General features: G+C 41.3%; 1 protein-coding gene across 1 annotated transcript in view; it reads left to right on the top strand.

The window, feature by feature from the left end:
• The window catches only part of LOC109395942 (voltage-dependent calcium channel subunit alpha-2/delta-3-like), a 280,829-nt gene that overhangs the window by 266,278 nt on the left and 7,335 nt on the right, over positions 1–7,216 (top strand). The gene's annotated exons all lie outside the window — the stretch shown is intronic.

Here is a 7,216-nt window from a genome sequence, read left to right as displayed (position 1 = left end):
GAACAAAAGGACAGCAACTTGTCTGTTCCCCTTCCCTGATTCCCCAATAAAATCTTTAAAAAAAAAAAAGACTTCCCTCCCCCCGACTATTATTGAAAAACTAAAATAGAAAACAAAAGCTAAAAGCTTCAGGTAAGGTTGTAGTTTCCTTACTATATAAAACGATACCTTGCTGATATAAAAGTTTCATCTGAGACTTTCTCTCCCTAGTTCATTAATGCAGTAGGGAACCAGAGATGGCTCTGGAGAGCACCCGTTGAAGAGGAGAGGGTTATCTCTACTTCAGAATAAATCAGCCCCTTGGTATTTTTAACATTTTACTTATGAATTCAACACATAGTCTTAATCACCAGATTTTCTGTCATTGTATTACTGGGTCTTGCTGTGAGATTTAGCAGCACCTGCCTGCCTTTCTTTTCTCAGGTGTTCCTCCTGAGCTCCAGCTCCCGCTCTTACCATCCCTGGATATCTCCTGGGGGCACTCTTGGGTAATTGTTAATAGCACCAGAGCTGATTACTGTTACACTGCTTCCTCCCTCATTCTCTAAGTCCTGTTGGCCTCTAAGTCTTGCAGGTTCTCTTCCTAAATAGCTTTAGCATGCCTTCTCTGCGATCTTTCTCTTTATTGCCTTGGATTACTTTTTCATATTTTTAAAAGTCTAGATGACTTTAATAATATTTAGCTGCTCAAACCTCTCCAGCCTCCTTTTTCTCCACCCCCCACCCCATGCACTGAACTGCCTGTCATTGCCAGAATATCATGTTTTCTTTTGCCTTTGGGCCTTTCACTTCTAGTTTCCTCATCCTGGAATGTCCTTCCTCTGTTTTCTGGGCTAGCTCTTGTCATTCAGGTGTGAACATAGATGAGATGCCTCCTGTACCCCCATAAGCCAGGTCTAGTTGATCCCTCAGTGGGTGTCCATAGTATCTCTTAACTTCTGCCTCTTGGAACCTTATCACATTGAGTTGTAATTTCGTTTGTCAATTTCCCTCCCTAGACTGTAACATCCTCAATGGAAGGAGCTGCATCTTATAAACTTTATATCCCCAACCAAACACAGTCCCTGGAACATACACAATAGGGTTAATATTTAGAGCAGTGGTCATGTTGTTGGTACTAGTTTAGCATGAAGCAAGTTACTATTTTATTGGAGGTGGGATGGGGAATGAATCTCTGAGGAGTCATCTGAGCAGCAGAATGAATGATGAGGAGAGCAAATATCAGAGGATCTGGGAAAAGAACATTCTAGGCCAAGAGAACAGCAGGAGTGACAGAGACAAGTATGTGGTGGTCTGGGGCCAGAAAGATGTCTGGGAGTCTGGGGCCAGTGGGGGAGGGGGGGAGCTGAGGGTACAGGGCCAGATAGTGAGGGGCTTGTGGATCATGGTCATGATTAACGGAAAGTCACTGGAGGGTTCCAAAAGGGAAATGATGTCATCAGAGTTATTCTCAAAGGGCTCCCCTGGAAGCTGTGTAGAGAATGGACTGCAGGGCATGGAGCAGAAGCTAAAGACCTGTTGGAGTCTGGGGCTTCCGGGGGGAGATGGCTGTGGCTCTGATTAGGGTTCTAAGAGGGAACAGGAGAGGTCGTGATGAAAGTGGAAAAACACGGGACATTTCTAGAGGGATTGTCTGCAGGACTCACTGATGGATGGAGATATTTGTGGAATGAGTGGCATTAAAGAGAATGGTTTCCCTGCTCTAGTCTCTCTTTGTTTCAGGTTCATCTCCTTCTAATTTATTTCTTCAACACTGCTACCAGATTAATTTAAGATGACTTAAACTTCAGAACTGACCATGTTGCTTTTATGGGGAGACTTCAGCTCCTCATCCCCACCGTGCACAGGACACAGTCCTTAGCCTTGCTCATGACCCTTGCTCATCGGAACCTCACTTGCCTGCCTTTTTGTGCCCTTCTTCCAACACCACTGACCTTCCCATGACAAGCCACCTGCTGCTCTGTAGACAGAGACATGAGGCTCCTACCTGGGAGCCTTTGATGTTCATTCTCCCGTCATTCCTCTTGGCCACTTAGCTGACCTCCATGCACCCTTTAACTCAGGCTCACTGTCACGTCATTTATGAGACCATCCTGACACTGGTGCCCCAGGCCCTGGCAGGGTTATCTGCCTGCTTCTGTGAGTTTTCATAACATTTTAACCTCCCTGCTCTTTGGTTTCCGCATGTGTAAAGTTGGGATGTTATCTGTGCTTTCCTTTATAGAACGGTTGGGAGGATCTAACTGGATTAATTGACCAAAGCACTTAGGACAGTTTGACACTAGGATAGGAAGTGTGAAACCCAATAATTGTTTGCTGTTACCACCTTATATCACCTCCTATTATAGCCCATGCCACATTGTCTAGTTTCTTGCTTCTTCTCCCAACTGAACTGAGCGTGTTGGTCTTCATGGCCTGAGCCTCTAGCATAATGCTTCTCACATACTTAATCATCATCACTGTCATTGTCATTGTCATTGTCATGGACAATAATAAGAGCTAACATTAATGGACATTTACTGTGTGTTAAGAACTTTTGCCCAGAGTATTCTCATTAAGTAGCTGGAGCCAATATTCAGAGTCAGGCTGTCTGACCCCTGAGCCTGCTCTCTGGACCAACATGGTATGTTGTCTCCCAAACTGAAGTTACCTGGTAAACATCTGGATGGATGGATAGAAGGAATGCATAAAATGGAAATTGAAATAGATTTTTCCCTGCATCAAATTTACATAAAAATCCATTTTAAGTAGATAAAATGTGAGTGGACATGGAAATGGTTTCACATTTTTCCAAGTTCAAGGAGAAAGGTAATTTTCCTTTCCTGGTCATGGTTGGGGCCCAGGGGCTGGGAGCTGCCTGCAACACTCGCCATCCTGCCACAGTCTGTCCTGTTCCATGCCTCACAGTGCCATCCATCAAAGGAGCTTGCTTTGGCAAACAGCTTCATTTCTGTGCTTGTGCCATTCTGAGGACATCAGTCAAACCTTTTGATAAAGGCCCTTGCATCATTCCATTTTCAGCCTCAGTGCTCACAGATTTTGCTGCTGAAGCTGAAAAAGAGTGGTGGATTCTGCAAACCAGTCCTAAGGAGCAGGTGCACAGCCTCATGTGTGAGAACACAAGGTTTGGAGGCCTTTCCTTGGCAGTGGAATTCACTTTCACATAACCTCCATGTAACTGTGAACTTGAGGAGCTGTTCCAAGTTCTCCCCATATGACAGCCAATCGTGGCAGGCACAGACTCTGTGAAGTTTCCTTGTTCCAGTCAAACTGTGTTACGCTGGAAAATCTTGTCTCTTTCTCTGCTCCGTCATAATAATATCTTACACTTGTGTGGAATCCTTTAGGGAATGTTTTGTGTGTACATTCTCATCAAATTCACACACAGAGGTATAGAGTAAAGATGATATTTTCTCAGTTCATCAGATAAGAAAATCAAGACTCTGGGAAGATAAGATTTTCCCAGAGTCAAGCAGCTAGCGAGTAGGATGACCCAATTCCAACCGTGGCCCTTGGCTCTGAGACTGTTCTGAGTCTCCAGGGCCATAATGCTCAATATACCAAGAGCTGCTTGCGAGCCAAGACTAAGTCATCTAGTTTCTGTTGTTCTGTTTACTTAGTAGGTTCTCAAAAAATGCTTGTTAAACTAAATTGAACAAAAGTGATGGAAACTTGTTACTACCAGGAATGGAAGCTCTCTGTCGGACAGACTTTCTCACCTTCTTCCCTTAGCTGTGCCTTATCTATCTTATTTTAGGCAGATACTCTCATCTTCCATAGCTAATTGGACACTATCTTCAAAACTCTACCTATTGTGGGTTCCAGTCAAAATCTCTGAGTAGGCCCTGGAGAGGATGTAGTTAAAGGCTAGAACAGAATTTTATTTGCCACTGTCAGAGCCCTCAATGACAGATGATTTCCAGTGTGTAAAACAAATATTTATCCTCAAACGGAAATAATGTCATAGTCCTGTCCATCCTGACTATCCCCTTGGGAAGTTATTGACAGTTCTATTGTCCACAAAGGAACTAGTTCAGACATCTCAGAACTGACGGGTCCTGAGGAAACTTTACAAGGTTTATGGTTAAATGGCCTTGATTGTGATAATCAACTCTAAACCATTCCCAGGAGAGTTACATAAGCAGAAGACCATTCTTTAAAATGCTGAATCACTTGGACAAATGACTTGGGCTGAAATATAAGGTTAACTTCTCATCCTATGTCCTCCCCAGCTGCCTTGGCCCTTGGGCAGCCCTTTGAGCAAAGTTTGGCTGTTTCCATCTTCAGTAGCTTTGCAAATGTTGCACATTGGCAAATGCAGCCTTAGATATAGAACTAGATTAGATGGCTTTCATTTGGAAATAGGCCATTCACCTTGATAGCTGGTATTAATTTAATCAGCCTCAAATTGATAACAGGTATCTCCTGTGGAAACAAAGATAGTTGGTTATCGATTGTGATCCTGTCTTCTGATGTAAACTCTAGGCTCATTTTGTCCTGTAAAAGGCTCATGTAATCCAAAGCAAACAGAAAGAAGGGACAAGAGCTCCCTACATATACACAAGATGTGTTTGCTCTATTGTGCTGCTCCCTGCTTTCTCTGGAAATTTTATAGATTAGTTTTTAGAATCCACTTTGAGATGTTTGCCGTTTTTAAAGCAGAAGCAATCTTTGCAGCTTTCAGGCGGAAGGTCATTTTCTACAAAATGGCCATTCGTGTGCCACAAAGCTTATTTCTTCTCAAGGAACAAAGAAATAATGAAGGCTCCTTAAAAGTTGTTTTTTTTCTCTAAAGAAACAATCATCTTGATAGTTGGTGAATTATATATGCCATTCCTATTGGAACTGAAAAGCAAAAACATTTGTATCAATAAGGATTACTGAATATTATTAAGCTCTCAGATATGACTACAGTTTTAGCATTTTAGGATGGGAGGGATAAAAATGTTTTGGAGTTCTTCTTGTCCAAGTGTGCCATCTCTCTAGGTTATTGCTTTTGCCCTGGTTTATTGCCTGATGGTTACCTCATCAATGATGTGGGCTCTGTGTATGTCTCTGAGATCCAGCTGTTTCCAGAACTTTTCCTTGCCTTCCAAATTTTGTTTGCAATGTTTCCACAGACTGGAAAACACTTTCAGCACCTTTCCTTCTTCTGGAAAAACCTTCTGTTCTCCTGTAGGGCTCAGCTTAAATGTCACTTCTTGGAAGCTTCCTGGGCTACCATTAGCATTCTTTGTCACTTATCCCTTTATGTTGAAACAGCACTTTTCCTTGTGCGTGTCCCTCACCATCTACGAACCACCTCTTGTTTTCTGGCTCACTGATGTTACAAGTCCCACACTTTGGGAGATAGTCAACCAATAACTCTAGCTACAAAAGCACCGAAGACTAATTTACACTGTTACAGAGTGATGAAAATATCCTGAGAACAGAATAGAAAAGGGATTTCAATGACAGAAGGAATGAAAATGTAAATTTGAACATCTTCCTTTTTTGATTTTTAACTTAATGGTTCTTAAACTGTTGTTTTCTGACCATTCATATAAGAGGAATGTTTGAAATTAGACCTCGGAAAAAAACCAGTCTCATTTTGTGGAGATTCCAGGAGACATCTTTTGATGTGCTGATGGCATTTAATGAAGAGAGAGGTTTTTCGTTTTGCTTCTGGGATCAAATGAGTTTGAAATCTGTGACTGTAGAGAGGATGTGGGTTTCCTCTGTTCTCACCTCTGTAGATGCTCAGCATGCAGAGTTCAAGCACTGCCATGAAACATGGTGCTAGGATGTCATCAGCCCCAGGTATACGCTGGTTGGCAAAAGGTATAACTCTTACTCCATCAAATTGTAGCCTTTATAACAAAAGCCACTAAATCTAGTGTAAAGGAAAGATGAACCATGCATGCCACACTGGGTGTGGTTGTGACAGTAAAAAAGAAGTAAAAAATACTTCTTGATCACTCCTTTGGTTGTTGTCCTATGCATTTAGCTCTTTTGATTTGAAGGAAGACTCATGTGATCTCCAACTCTGGTATTAATGGCAATTGAAAAACTAGCTTCAAGTTCATGATCAGTGCAACTAAATCCATAATGATTATAGATTTTTTTTTAGAATCCCCTTAGTTGAGCTTAAGCATTATTTCAGAAAGAATTATGTATTCATTCAAGAAAAAAAAATGGCAGTAAAAACCTTGGTATGAGTATGAAATGTGTTGTTGCAAAATATTCCATGAAAACCACTAAACAATATTAAGTGCTTTGAAATCTTCCAATATCCCATTATGGCAGTTTTACAAGCCAACGCTTTTTAGTTTTATCATGAGAAATAGAAACAACTTTTTTCTTTGCTACTGTATATGTTTTTTATATTTGTTTTGCTTTAAGAATTCCTGTCTGTAATTGTCCCCCCCTCCCCAATTTTAGGGATTTTTATTTAAACTTGTTTTTCATTTGTACACGATTTGTTCATTCTGATACAATCAGCAGGAGTCCAGTAGTAAGTTACTTGGTTGTGTAATCACATTTTCCATTATCTTTCCCACCTCTCACTGTACATTTTTTTCTATCTTTCCTTCTGTTAAGCCAAAATGACCAGGAACAAACAGATGAAATACAAATAGAACAAAAAACCATTTTCTTCTTCTGATGCAGTTTTTACTTTCACTTGGTGTCCTATTTTCCCCCTTCTGGACCGTGACAGAAAGTTTGACCTCTACGATGTCTTTAACCCTAGTCGTGATTTAAGTGTTTTGGAGAGGAGATGGGAGACTGTGCATCCTGTAGTGTTGTAGGGACAATATGGGGCCATTGTAAGAAGAAATGAGATGTGATATTAAATGCAATGCTTTAATATCCTTGCTATCCCCCTTGGCAGTTTTGCCTTCGCCACAGCTATAAATACTATCCATGGTCCATGGCTTCTAGCATTTCTTATCTATAAAGATAGCATTTGGTTGTATTTATTTCAGAAGGGAAGAGTTACTTAGAAATATAAAAGTCAATGAAATGTACGTCAACTCATGAATTACAGCTTTTGAGCTTTTAGGTGCTTTCTTCCAATTCCAGGATGTATATTCCAGTATATTGTTATCATTTTTGTTGAGTAAAGAAATGTTTTGGGGCCGGCCGAGTGGCGCGATGGTTAAGAACTGGCTTGGGATGCCAGAGGGCCCCAGTTCGGATCCCACATATGAGGGCCAGTGACACTGGGTTGCCATGG

This window comes from Hipposideros armiger, unplaced genomic scaffold (genome assembly GCF_001890085.2).
Source record: "Hipposideros armiger isolate ML-2016 unplaced genomic scaffold, ASM189008v1 scaffold_496, whole genome shotgun sequence".
NCBI classification, from domain to species: Eukaryota; Metazoa; Chordata; class Mammalia; order Chiroptera; family Hipposideridae; genus Hipposideros; species Hipposideros armiger.
This window is presented reverse-complemented; position numbering and strand designations above follow the sequence as displayed.